The following is a 14442-nucleotide window of genomic DNA, read 5'->3' as shown; positions in this document are numbered from 1 at the left end:
GGCCGCTCCTCCTCAGGGCTCCTCCTCAGGTCTCCTCAGGGCCGCTCCTCCTCAGGGCTCCTCCTCAGGGCCGCTCCTCCTGAAGGCCACTCCTCCTCAGGGCCCGGGCCTAGTAGGCGGGAGCAGCGCGAGGCTGCGTACCGTCTGCACGGCCCGGAGGCGGCGCTGCGTCGGGCTGAATCTGCTGCGCCAAGCGGTTCGGAACCCTCACGTCCGCTCGTCGCCCTGGACCGGGCTTGGCGCGCGTGCGCCAGCCGCTCTGCATGCCGACTTTCCTGCAGGGACAGGCGGCGTTCTTCCAAGGTGCAGCAACGGTAAGCCAGCCCTACCCTCTGCGCCTGAGGGACACGTGTGCCCTGAGTCCGCCCCTCACAGCTGTGAGAACAGACGCGCGTTAAGACGTGGACTTCGACGGGATTGACAATTAAATCACACCCTGCAAAACATCGTTCGGTTCAGGTGACATTTTAGCCATCTAGCATTTCTCTGTGCGTGAAAATGCACAGACTCACATTCTGAATCATCGTGTGTGTGTGTGTGTGTGTGTGTGTGTGTGTGTTCTTTTTGAGACAGGGCCTCACTACACAGTTCAAGCTGGGTCTTGAACTCACTATGTAGCCCAGGCTGATTTCAAACTCAAGGTAATCGTCCTGCCTCAGCCTCCTGAGCGTTGGGATCAACTGTGTGCCATCACACCCAGAAGAAGCGAACTCTCGGAACAGAGTATTAAAATCAGAAAACCCACAGGTCCTGGCAGCCACTTTACCTGTTCACCAACTGACACAAAATGACTAGTTCAGGACTTAGGGGCCCAGCCTCTGCCCTGCAAGTGTGAGGTCCTGAGTTCAATTTCAGGTACCAAAATTTTTTAAATGACCAATTCAGTTTTTTTGCTATGCAGTCACGAAGGGCTTGAATACGGTGGTTGACCTGAATGCAATTCATTCGCGACCCAAGTTGGGGAAAGAATTAAGCACGAGAACTGAGGGTGCGCTGTGTTCTCCTGATCTGGGGTTGGCTGGCAGGGGCAGTGCTCGAGACACGTCTGTGCACATCCTCCTGAAGAGCGCGTCACCCAGAAGCCAGCGCTGGTGCCTTGATGTCCGCATCAGGAGACTCACTGGCCTGGACTGTGGAGCACAGCAGCTCCTCAGTCCGGACCATCGTGCCTCAGTGTCCCTGCTTTTCATCAGTTCATCTAGATGTCTAGGTGCTGGCTAAAAGAGGAACACGTGTCACTTTTTGCATGTCAGCCTTTCCTAACAGCTTGAGACAAATGTCCCCAGAAGCAGGCAGGATCAGCTCCTCACCGTAGTGCAGGGCTTTCAGCTTTACAACGCAGTGGGCCACTAAGATGATGCTCTCGGGCAGACACAGTTGATGAGGTGGTGGCTTCTCTTCTTCCTGCTCACATTTCTCCTGAAAATCTCCTGAGACTTCTTTAATGTGGGGTGCTTGGTCTCAAGCCAGCAGGGCAGTTTGGCAGGTGTCCTGGCTTCACCAAACAGCTGTCACCACACATTATGCTAGCAGGCTTGGAGAATATGAACCTGAAGCTTCAGCGGGGCTCTTGGCATCTTCTTTCAAGTGCAGCCTCCTTTTTGTTGGCATCTTAGAATCCATGGCTGTCTTGTCACTGGGCCTTCCTCCCTTTTCTTTTCTTTTTCTTTCTTTTTTTGTGGAACCGGGGATTGAACTCAGGCCCTTGTGCTTACCAGGGAAGCGCTTATTCCACTGAGCCATCTCCCTAGCCCCTCTCCCTTTTCAAAGAAGCTCTCCAGTTGTCACTCACTATGGCCAAGCGTGTGGTACTGAGACTAGTACACTGAGGGCTGAGACAAGTACAACATGCATGAGGCCCAGACAAAAGCGGTAAATAAAGTAATGGGCAGCTACATGTGGACTAAAATAAATGTTGGATTCTGACTGAAGTCTGCCCCCAGATGTACAACTAAAGTTAATCAACTCTCTTGCCATTATAAAGCCTGTCATCTGATACAGTTCACTTGCCATTTGCCCCTCACCGAGGAGGATTTGATGTGAGTCTGCAAGTACTTGACTTACGGCGGTCACTGTGCCAGCAGCCTCTCTGCCATGCTAATCTGCATTTCCAGCCACTTTCGGGCACTAGCATCACTGCCTCAGCTCCACCTCTGATTGTAAGGCATTGGATTTTCACGAGGAACCACAGCCTAGGTCCCTGCATGGGTAGCCCACAAGAGTATCTGTACTCCTACAAGATTCTGATGCCAACGCTGGCCTGACCAGAGACAGAGCTCAGGCAGTGATGTGCGCAGTGGGGAGTGACTGTAAACTCAGACACACGTTAGCAGGGCTGGACTACACAGAGCCCAAGAGTGCAGTACAAAGCTCACAGTTCTTGAAATGCCGAGTCCACAGATCACAGCTCTGTCTGTGATGAGGGCCTTGTGGCAGATGACTCCAGTGCAAATGTGGGGAAAAAGTCACAAGCAGACAGGAAGCAGAAAGGATGGATGGGCCAGTCTGATGCTAACAAATAAGTACTCAAAAACTGCTAGGCTCCTGTGAGAACTGCTTACTCTCATCCAAGGGAAGCCAGCAGCAACCCCAGGGTGGCCACCCAGAGTGTCCCGCTGCCCCCTCCTCATACCTGCCATGGCTGGGCCTGCTTTCTGCCATCACCCCTAAACCTTAGTGGGCAGCATGGTCCGTGGCATCCCTGTCCTTCTGTGGTTTAGAACTTTCTAGTGCAGAGTTAGTTCCATCTTCAAGATATCCCACTGTGGGTAGCAGCAGCCCTGCCCACAGCTCTTGGGTCCTCATATATGTCCCCGACATTCTCTGAGCCCTTTCTCCCCCAGCAGTGTTGCTAGTCCTTGTCGGGCTACCCTGCCAGCCACCACACCCCACATCAGGGAGGTCAGAGGAGCCCTGCTCCTTTCGGGGCTGAGCAGTATGAAGGACCAAGAATCAGGTGCTGGGGGTCACCTTCTGGACCTCCTAGCAGACAAGCTGGGAACGTGCTCAGGGCACATGTGCACACCCACGTATGCACACAGGTCTGTGTGTACCTAAGAACACGCCCACAGGGACGGGCACACACAGGCACTCAGGTACGTGCACACATGCTCGTGTAAAGGCCTGTCTAGGAAATCACGAGTCTGCACTGAGTCCCACGCACTTCCCGGCGTTCCTGCTCCTCCTCATTCCAGCTCTGTGTTTCTTCTCCCTCTCTCAACACCCAGCTCCCGGGCCCACATCCTCGCGCCTTCCTTTGTTCAGCCTCAGCGAGTGTCCTGCTCTGTGTGGAACTTGTGAGAACTCTCCTTGCCTGCTGATCTTCATCTGAAGTTCACTTTTCCTTCTGCTGTTGAGCTGGGGTGGATCCAGGGCCGTGGATGTGCCGAGCAAACACTGGGCACTGAGTCCCACCCTGGCCATGTGCATACGGCACTTTGAATCCCTCTCCCCATGACAAATAAAATCAAGCCATGCAGCCCCAGTTCAGATTTGGCAGCCCCACCCTCCTGGGAAGTCCCTGCCAAGGATACAGTGCGTTTCTGCTGTTAACACTTCATGTACATTTATGGTCTGTTGTAAGGCTTTCAAGTCTGTAAGTCTAATTCTAAATGAAACAGTTGCCAAGGCAACTGGGCAAAGACACAACCCATTCTACAGTCACCATATGCAGGTGACTCACAGCTGAGTGGGAAGGGTGGCAGTGCTCGGCCAGAGGAGAAGGCAGAGGGAGCCGTGGCCTCCTCTGATGAGGGGCTCCCCAGCTGCGGGCGGCCGGTGCCCTCCCCTCAGCCCCATGTGACCTCAGACCCATTGTGGTCGGCCGTGGGTCGCGATGATCGAATGAGATGCTGAGGCCAAAACACTTTCAGGTGTCTTTCAAGAATAGGATGAGGAGTGGATGGTTACACAGAGTAGCGTAAATATCCCTGGCACAGAAATAGTAGTTTTCCTCAATTTTAGAGTTGACCACCATGAGTCTGCGTGCAGAATGACCCCTGCGCCCCGCACGTGCAGAGCCCTGGCTGAGGTCTCCCCCTCTCTCCAGACTGTCCCGCTACCTGGGGCTGTCCTGGTGACCTCCAGGACTAGTGGTGCCCCTGCTACATAGTCAATGTTTCAAAGATGCTTGTGGACCATGCACGAAGCTCAGCTCCCTCTCCAGGACTGCATGACATTATTTAAATTAAAATCTCTAAAAAACACTGCGGGTGAATGAATGACTGAGCCTTCGAAGCACGGGCTTCTGCTTGCCCCCTGCTGGTAAGAAGCTGCAGTTGCAGTAAATGTGTCTAAGGACAAGAAATCCAAGAGACTGAATTAGAAGTCAGCCTGAGTTCCCCAGAAGAAATGCAACCATCATGTCTCACAGACACGCACTACTTTAAAAAGTAAAATTACTAGTGAGTTAGCTCAGTGGCATAAGCACCTATCTGGCAAACACAAGGTCCGGAGTTTGATTCTTGGTACAAAAAAGAAAAAAAAAAAGAGGTATTTAAAAAAATAAGATAACACTCTCTTCAGAAAGAAAAAAGAATAAATACTACCTGAACCCACCAATGTGGGTTACTTCCAGGAATAGTTTTGTCTTCCCTCTTTACCACGCTTAAGTTCTGAACCTCCCTTGGGTGACTACACAGAGCGCAGACTGCGGGGTCAGCCACCTCTGGGGCAGCTCCACAGCCTCGGGCACAGCTGAGCGTGCTGGCCACCACCCTTCCACCTCAGGACGGACGTGCCCTCCTCCCCGTCCCTGCCACCTGGGCCCTGAGTCCTCCACTGTGCCCATCTGCTTTTCTACTCAAACACTAGCTGAATGTGCCATGTTCTTCAGAGGCGTGGCTCATTGGTCCTCACGTGACTAATTACCTTGTGTGATATCTTCAAGGTTCATCCCTACTGTCATGTGTAGCACAGTGTCTTTTCTTTTTGAAACTGAATGATATTCCGTTGTGAGGATATCAACGTGTTACCTGTCATGCATGCATTTGAGGGCCAGTTTTCTGCCAGCAACCAGGCTGTGCTCACCTGAGTATGGGTAGGTGATGTCGGGAGGCCCAGTGGGTGCCCTGGAATGCATCTCGCACAAGGACATCACCCACTGCCCTGTGCAGAGGGGACACAGGTCTGTGCTGGGCTAGCGCCGATGGTGACGATGACCGTTCCTGCACTCAGTGCACATGCTGCCTCTGGCACCATGACATCCCTGTCATTCCTGCACCACGAAATCAACTGGAACACAGAAGAGGGCTGTGAACCCAAGCCCTGGCTTCTTGGCCAGGAGGTCGCTCCCCATGCAGCAGAGGCTGGACTGCCACCCCCAGAATGCCAGTGCCCTGTCCCGCAGCCACCCAAGCCCTGTCCCAGATCCTCCCGCCTGACCAGCCCAGCAGTCCCCAGCCTTCCCATAGGTGCTTCTCCCATCCTGGCCCAGGCTCGGTGTGGCCTTCATCATGGACAGTGGCTGGTAGTTTTCTTTTTTGAGGCTCTGCATGGTTTTGGTAGCAGGGATGCTGGCTTCATAGGATGAGTTTGGGAGCATCGCTTCCTCCTGTCCTACACGAGAAGCCTGGGAAGGACACGTGAGGCTTCCTCTACAGTGCCCCAGCAGGATTCAGCAGCAAAGCCACGGGGCCGGCTTTCCACAGACGGTTTGATTCCTGATTCCCACAACCATCTCACAGCTAGAGCTCTTCCGTCTTCCTGCTTCAACTTAGGTGGGTCTCTAGGACTTTCTCCATCCCTTCTAGAGCCACCAATTATTGGAATCTAAACTCTCGGATTTCAGGGGTGTCTTTTGTACTTTTGCTCTTTTCGTCAAATTATATGAACGTTGGCCTTTCCTTTCTCTTTGGCTAACACTGGCAAAGGGTCTATCAGTCTGGTTTATCTTTTCAAAGAACCAACTGGATTAATTCATCCTTTGCATTTTTTGCAGTCTCAGTTTCATTCATTTCTCCTTTGATCCCTGTTATTTCTCTCCCACTGTTGCTTTGAGGTGTGGTACAAAGCTCCACCGTTCACACTGCTTTCATTGTGTCCACAGGTTCTGATGCATCCTGTTTCCGGGATTGTTTAATTCTAGGAGTTTTCAAATTACTCCTCTGATTCCTTCAGCGGCACACTGATCATCCGAGAGTAAGTGACTCGGCTTTCTGTGTTTGTGTAGCTTCTGTGGTTTCTTTGCTACTTTACGCCACTGTGATTTGAGAAGATGGTGAGATTGCTTCAGGTTTGCTGTGTGGGCTCAGACTCGTCTGCGGCCTACGTCGGGTGCACTCGGAGACGTGCTGTGTGTTCTGGGGCGGCTGGCCCTGTGCTCTGGAGGCCTTGTCAAATCCACTCCATCGACCTCGTGCCTTAATTCTGACACCCCTAGGTTGGTTTTTGTGTGGCTGTGAAGGTGTGTGAGAAGCCACCCTCTGCGGTCCACAGGGCAGCCTGTCTTTTTGTGTCAAGTAGTGCTTACTCTATGAACCTGTGCACACAGACATCCAGCATGTATATTTACAATTACTGCCCTTTGTGGGCAACTGTTTACTTTTCCAGTATGCATGGCTGTCTCTGTCTCTTCCAACCAGAGGGAGCCCTGGTTGGAAGTCAGCTGGGGGGTTTACGTCCCTGCTCCTGCTTGCTGCTGGGTTCTGGCTGCCCTAAGACCATCCCACCCTCACTTCTGGTCCAATGACGTTGCCAGCAATGTCTCCTGTGATGAGGAGGGGCTACTGGTCTGGGTCTCTGCTTGGAGAGCCAAAGCCGCCTGCCCTGTGTGTCAGTGCTGAAAGCCTCTCAGTGCTTCGCTCCCTCTTGGTGTTGGTTGTCCCCATTCACACACGTGGAGCGCTCCCCAGTGAGGATCGCTCTTTCCTTTGTGTTGTAGCTGCACTGTTGCTCTCTTTGTCCCTGTCTTTTGCCTGCAGTGCTGGCTGGGAGGTGGGCATGAATTTCTTCAGTTTGCATTTATTGTGAAAAGTGTTGATTTCCTCTTTCATTCTGAAGGACAGCCTCGAAGGATGTGCTAATCTAGGTGGGAGGTTATAATCTTTCATGGCTTGAAATACCCTGATCCAAGTCCTCCCAGCCTTGAGGGCTTCTGTTGAGAAATCTACTGTTACTGGGCAGAGGGGGCTGCACTTAGGAGCAATGTGCCTTTCTAACACCTCCCAGGATCCTTTTGTTGCTCAGAATGTCTGCATTTTTACTGAGAGAGAGAAGCTTCATCATTGCATCTGCTGGGCCCTGAAAGCTCGCTTCCTCAGCACGCCTCTCGGCCCTGCTTGGCGTGCTTCCCACGGAGATTTCAGCGGCTGGGCTTGGGGCCTTAGTCCGTGTTCTTATACCCTCATCTAGGCCAGTGAGCTTCTTTTCTTTCAGCTTCATCCAAGATCTCACAAATCACCTGCTCCTCCTCCTCCTCCTCTTCCTCCTCCTCTTTAATCGTCTGAATATCCAGTGCCTCCACGTGTCTCCATGTCTCCACATATTTTTTTCTGGTGACTTTGTCAACTACCAGGACTTTTCATTCCACTTTTTATTTAACTTCTTGAGGATTTTATCTCCAGAATTTCTACTTGGTTCTTCCTTAGAACCCCACCTCTGACTGAGGTGGTCTTTTCTACCCTTGACTCTTTCAGCTGCCAGGTTGTGTCTTCTCCAAACTCACAGTCACTCCAGCTGCCCGTTTCTTACCTCTACAGAGTTTCATCCACTTTGTCCTGTGCAGGGTCAGCTTCTTGTGGGCTGGTATGTTTGTGGATGTGCCTTGGGCACCTGTTTTCTCATTTGAAATGTTCTTGTGTGTTGAGATTTGCAGTCAGTTGGGAAGGACAACTCTCCCAAGTCACAGAGGCTCTAGGTGGCTTCTTCTGTGTGTCATGCCATCCCACGGCTGTCTCCATGTGCAGGTTTTCACTGGCTTTGTCTTGGATGCAGAGTTCCACCCCAGCAAGGCTTTGAGAGGAGAGGTGACATCAGTGCTTGAGAAGTGAGGTACATAAAATTTGGTAATTGATAACTTGTTCAGGGCCGGCCAAATAGCTCAGCAGATTAAAGCATCTGCAAGCAGGCACAGGGGCCAGGGGTTCAATTCCCGGGCCTGCAGTGCCACCCCTGCTCCCAGGGTGCATTGAGAGGGCAATTGAGGCTGGGCTTGGTGGTACACATCTGTAATTGCAGCTCTTAGGAGGCTGTAAAGAGGCAGATCAGTATGAGTGCAATCTAGTAGTGAGACCCTGAACACCCTGTAGACCTTTCGCTAAAATACAAAAAAAAAAAAAAAAAAAAAATTGATAACTTGTTCAAAAAGATCTCTGATATTCTTCTAGCCTAGGAAGAGGCAGTGATAGAAATAGGGTAGACAGAAAAATAAACATGAATAATACTCAGATTAATACTGATAGAGAAGGAAGGAAAAGGTACAGAGGAAGAGCAACTGTGGTTGCACCAGCCCTGGTACTCAGCCACGGACCGGCGTCTCCTTGGGCTAGAGAGCAGGACTCCAGGCTTCTGAACTGGAACCTTCCTGTGCTAATGAGGAAAGAGCAGTGACCACCAGCATGGAAGCTGCAGCGGGCTTAAAAGTGGGTGATGGGAAGAAAGGCAAGAAAGCTTTTGTACAGAAGTGTGCCAGTGCCCGCTGCCGAGGAGGGCAGCAAGCACAGGGCCTTGCCGAGTCTCTGTGGTCTCTTTGGGCAGAAGACAGGTCACCCTGCTGGATTCTCTTACACAGATGCCAACAAGAGCAAAGGCATCACCTGGGGAGAGGATACATTGATAGAGCATGTGGAAAGTCCCTAGAAGTACATCTCCAGAGGAAAATGACCTTCGCCAGCATCAAGAAGGGAGAAAGGGCAGACTTAGAAACTCACCTCCAAAAGGCTGCCAATGAGGAACCGTCACTGCCTTATTTATTACAGAGCAGAGAGGCCTCATGGCCTTTGTCCATGTGCCATAGTTTGATCGATCTCATACACCAGAACTCAGATCACAAGTGGCTGACAGAATATTTTTGTTGGACAGTCCTGATTTAAGTGAAGTTGGTTTGTAGTTAAATGGATATCTTTTTTTCCCTCAAGCTTTGATAGTAATTCCAGCTCAGTAAATACTCTCACTGTTTTTCCTTCCAAATACATGGTTGGACTTGATTAGTAATATTCAACTTTTCACAGGTTGAGAATGTCACCTCCAAACTTCTGATGGTTGGTTTTATATTTAGATTTATATAACTGGCTATGTGAATATGTTCAAATACTGGGAGAATCCTTCATTGTCTCAAAACCAAGCAAGACTCCCCTGTCTCAATTTGTGTTTTTTATTCTTTTAATGGAAGTCGTCTTGACTATACCAATTTATTAGAATTCCCTCTATCTAAAAGATGCTGCCTTTCATTTACTGAAAAGCATTCTAGTGTGGTGATTGTATAATACCAAATAAAGAATATTTAACATTTCTCACATTTTATAGTTGATCTATAAGTTCAGATCCTTTTAAGAAGTAACCTGATTTAACGGCAAGTCGGACGTTACTTCTGAGTTCCTTAGGTCAGATAACTACTATTCAGGATAGCATCTAAACAGCTATTTAAACACAAGATTGAAACTGCTGCTGTCTAGGTGGCTGGTAAACATTGCTTCTGTCTGCTCACCGGAAGGATTACAGTGGGGAAGGCACAACAGAAGGACACATTTTTATGTGACCCTAATACTTAATTAAAACCACATCAGACTGATAAAAAGGAAAAGACACAAAGGAAAAAGAAAGAGGGGAGAAAGCAGAGAGCTGGATGCAATTATCGAAGGGACAGAAAGAAAGTGATCTCAGGACAGTGGCAGGCATCTGTCCCTCTACCCATGAGCTCTCAGTCGACGACCTACCCCTCCCACCACTGATTTCAGGCAAGTCCAGGATGAGAAGAGACAAGGGACAGGCCCAGGTAATTGTGGCAACGGTTGGTGCTAAGGCACCTGCCCACCTGGTCCTTGGCATCCCCACTCACAGTCCCCCCAGAATGGCTCGGCAGTCACTTAAGTCAGTGGTGGCCATCTGCGACCTCTTTCCGGGGGCAGCTCTGGGGTCAGGCACCTTTCAGGAGGTTCAGTCTTCTTCCTCCTTTGAATTCTGCCCACACTGTCCCCTCAAGATTATCTCTTCTGTGCTGTGTCTCAGGCAGGTCTCTCCCACTCTGCAGACATCTAAGCAACCCTGGGTGTGTCCTCCTCCTTCCTTTCCACTCTGGCTCCCAGAGGTCCCTGGACATGCCCTTTGCCAGTGGCCAGTCACCTGAAGTTGCTTTCCATTCATAGCATCAGCCCAGAGCTCAAAAGCCAACAAATGCAGCCTCTCCAGCTAGGGTTTGGGATGCTCACCCCATAACTGGTCTCACTGCGCCAGTTGTTGAGGAACAGAAGAAATCAGCTGTGGTTTTCTTACCCTTGCTGGGAGCCATCTCTGGATGGCAGCAGCCACAAAGGATGAACTGTGCTGAGTTCTGTGGCTATGGGTGCTGTGGCCCAGCTTGCCGAGCAGCTGACTGTCCTGTGATACACTGTGCGCAGAAGGATGCCATCCATAGGAGAAGGCTGACGCCCAGCACGGGGTCGAGTGTTGGGCTCCGTAGGGTCCGGTTTGCTTTATAAGAAAATACATTAGTGAATGCTCTCAAGCGAGAGCAAGAAACTCATGGGATCTAGAACCATCTCTGAGTGCAGACTGTATTCCTTAAAATGTGTGCTTTGCTCACATAAGGTAGATTTCTCTGCAAAACTTTTACATCTTCTGATATTTGTTAATTTGTGAAGATGGAACAGACTTTAAAGCTCATTTGGAAACTTCACATTCATATGCAAGCAGATTAGCAGGACAGTCTGGTCTGAGCAGATACTGACAGCCAAACCTGCACAGGCTGCCTGTTAGGAACAGACTGGACAGGGCTGTTCATGGTCACTTTCCAGTGTCAGCTCCTCCATGTCACTGAGCCCTGTACTTGAGTTCGAGGCCATGAAATGTGTCCTAAATGTGACCCTGAAGTGTAGTTTCTCTCTAGTACCTCACTTTCCAGGCACGCCTTTGCTAGTCTCCTCCACTTCGTAGCCCATGCAGTGGCCTCCTTTTCCAGTGACAGGTGCTAAGACCATCAACTCACAAGAGAGGAGATCCCAGCTCAGGGCCTCAGCTGTGCATGGCTGCCCTGTGGCCTTGGGCCCACAGCCGGGAAGGTATCGTGATGTCAGCACATGGCAGGCCATCCCCTCATGGCCTGGATGTGAGGGTGGAGGAGAGGGAGGCCGGCTTCAGTGTCTCCCTCCCGGGCACAGCACAGTTACCAGAAATTTCCTGCCGACCCCAGCTCTTGAAGGCCCCATTCCCATAGCATGATGTCCCCAAGATCAGCACCTGGGCCCTGGTGGGAGCTGTGCCCAGACCACAGCTCAGCCAGGGTGGGGGTGAGGGCTCTCACAATTCTTTTTTTGTTGTTGTTGTTGTTTTTAATGTATTTGATACAGTGTCTCATTGCACAGCACAAACTCCTAGTGATCCTTCTGTCTTCAGCCTGTCCAGCGCTGGGATCATGGGCACGCACCACCACGCCCAGATTCAGTCCCTGGCTCCGTGCACCTGGGCAGGGCCAGTGCGGCACACAGTACAAGGGATGGAACCCCCGTCCCTGTACATGCTAAGCAGGTGCTTAGTCCACTGAGCTGTCTCACTTGCCCACAGTTCTTTTTTTGAGTCTGGAACTTTCATAGAAGGCTATGTGCTCAGTCCTTTATTAGCTTTTATTTTGAGACTGGGTCTTGCTATGTTGCCCAGGCTGGTCTCCAGTTCCCAACCTTCCTGTTTCAACCTCCCAGAGCCCTTGCAGGATTTTTCTCAGCTGTGAAGCACCAGTAGCCTCTGCCTTCTCACAGCCTCCATCCATGATGCTTTCTGGGATATTTCCTTGCGTAGGTTTTTCCCCTTACAGCTTCTGGTGGCTTCCTACCTCCTTAACAAGAGTGACTAACCCCCACCTGTGCAGAGTGTCCTAGTGGGGTGATTTCAGCCCTAGCTTTGGACCTAAGGCAGGTCAGGGATGCTTCCATGCTTCTCCTGCTGGACGCTGCTGTTGTTGGCATTTGGAGCTCAGGCTGGATGGTGTCCACACTCTGTGGGACAACACTCTGGCAAGTTACCCAGTATTAATTTGGTTGTGCGGTAAGAAAAAAGAAGATATATCATTTCAATGAATCCTGAAGGATTTGATCACAGAATGTCATGAGAAAGGAAACATGAGTTGATTTCCCTGCTTTTGTATGACAACAGAGGAAGGTGCCACAGTGCTTGTCCAGGATCGGCTGTTTGGTCACAGAGTGACCTCCAATGCTGAACGAGAACGATGACCCACACATGGTGTTTCTACTCAGAAAGATGAACGAGACAGAGCAGTGGCCCAGCAATCCCAAGTGCTATGAAGGTCCCTGGCTGCTGCTGTGTGCACAGCTGAGTGGCCAGGCTGCGGCCGCCACGTCTGCATCCCCAGCTCTGGTTACCTGTGGGCCCAGACAGCCCTGTGAGAGCTACCTCATTCTTCTTGTAAAACTTTTGAGATGCCCATGCCACAAGCCTGTGTGCAGGCTTAGTCTGTAGTGACCTTTCACATATAAATGCTGCAGAAAGACTGCTCACTGATTTTGTATGTATTGATTTTTCGCTAAGGTTTACTGCATCCACTCCCTGCACACTGCCTGACCCTGACCGGTCCATTCCTTCTACCTGCTCTCCTAGAACTGAGTCTTGATGAACCTATGAGGTTCCAGCTCTTTCAGCATTTGCCATCTTCAACCAGAGAGACTAAGATCAAAATTTTAAACCACTATTCAAAATTCATAAAACTACACATGAAAGAGATATGAATAAGTAAGCTTTCAAATGCACTAAAATTTCTAATATGTCTTCTATGCCTTCAACATCAACAAAAGTAAGAAACACGCCACTTTGTCTTACCTTAATCTGTCTGGTGTACCCCACATTTTGTGCTTTTTATGTTCTCTTGGAATACAGCCCTTGCTAGCTGCTTTGAGGTCGAGACTTTCCCGTCCTGTCGGCCTGCGCCCTCTGCTGGCCGGCGCTGCTCAAGGCGAGCCCGAGTGCCTGCTGCGGGATGCGCGCTGCCTGGAGCGCGGATCCTGTGCTGCGGTTGCCTGGCAACAGATGCTCGCCCAGAACTCTGAGTTTCCCAGTGGCATCCTCCTCGGCTCCAGATCAGCCAACTAGGATTCCAGAACCCCGCAAAAAGGGTCAGCTTCCCAGACTAGAATAGCAAAAGGCCAGATTATTGTTTTAAAATCAGCCCTTTGGGAGCTAAGGATGAGCGTGGTGGTAGGGCCTTGCCTGCATGCAGGAGGCCCTGGGTTCGACCCTCAGCACTGCGAAAAGACTTCTGTGAAAATGTCTCGAGACCCGATCCTAGACTAAGACTGGCATTGCACTTTCGCGGGAAACGTTTCATCGTCGAGTAAGGAGGGGCTTTTCTGTCACTTGGAGCGGTGTGCTGAGGCCGCCCTGGTCCTTAAGATGACGGGGACGATCGTTCCTGCCATTTCGGATCACTGCAAATATAAATAAATTACTCCGTGGACAAGGTTAGGCCCGGTGCCAGCCTCCAATCACTAACCAGAAGCGCAATCCTAGTGGGTGCGTCGTTACATCCAGAGGTGCGGGAAGGTCCTGGCTCCTTCTCGATCCTCAGAAGGCTAAGGGACAAACAACACTAGGACCCATCAGGCCCACAGCGTTCCCTGGAGACGCAGCAGCTCTGTCCCCAGGCCTCGGATACGGTGGGCTGGATGAGGAGGCGCGGACGTGGCTGAGCAGGGACCAAAGTCGACAGGCACCTCGGGACCCGCCCCTTATAGACTATGCATTATCCGCGGGCCTGGGGACCCTCCCCTAATGGAATATGCATAACTTGAAGTCCTCCAGACCCTCCTTCTTATGGAATAAGTATAAGCTAGGGCACCTGCGGATCCTCCCTCTCATAGAATATGTATGAGATTCAGGGCTTCGGGACCTATCCCGTAGAATATAAATTATCCGCCGGCCATGGGACCCGCCCCTCATAGAATATGCATACTTGATGGCACCGTCCCTCATAGAATATGCATTACCCACGAGGCTTCCGGACCCTACCTCTTGTGGAATACGCACGCACTTTGGGCCTTGGGACTCGCCCCCTCATAGAATATGCATGATCCGCGGGCCTCCCCGGAGCGCAGCGCCCAGAGCAGCTCAGGCTCCGCGCGCTGTGCAGAGGCGCGAGCCGCCGGGACCCGCGTGCAGCTAGTAAGCGCCTCTGCCCTCGCCAGAGCCGGCGCGGGCCCGGGAGGGGACAGTGAGCCGAGGCCAGGGGCGCCGGCCCGGGCAGGTGGCCGCGCTCGGTGAGCCGGCCCAGGCCCTCCCGAGCTC

At 51.3% G+C, this 14442-nt stretch overlaps 1 protein-coding gene across 1 annotated transcript in view; it reads left to right on the top strand.

The window, feature by feature from the left end:
* Positions 1-14442, top strand: part of Gnal (G protein subunit alpha L) — a 95554-nt gene that overhangs the window by 16979 nt on the left and 64133 nt on the right. The gene's annotated exons all lie outside the window — the stretch shown is intronic.

Source organism: Octodon degus, unplaced genomic scaffold (assembly GCF_000260255.1).
Source record: "Octodon degus isolate 3935 unplaced genomic scaffold, OctDeg1.0 scaffold00295, whole genome shotgun sequence".
Lineage (NCBI taxonomy): Eukaryota > Metazoa > Chordata > Mammalia > Rodentia > Octodontidae > Octodon > Octodon degus.
The sequence above is the reverse complement of the archived record's forward strand: the minus strand, read 5'-3'. Positions and strand labels throughout refer to the sequence as shown.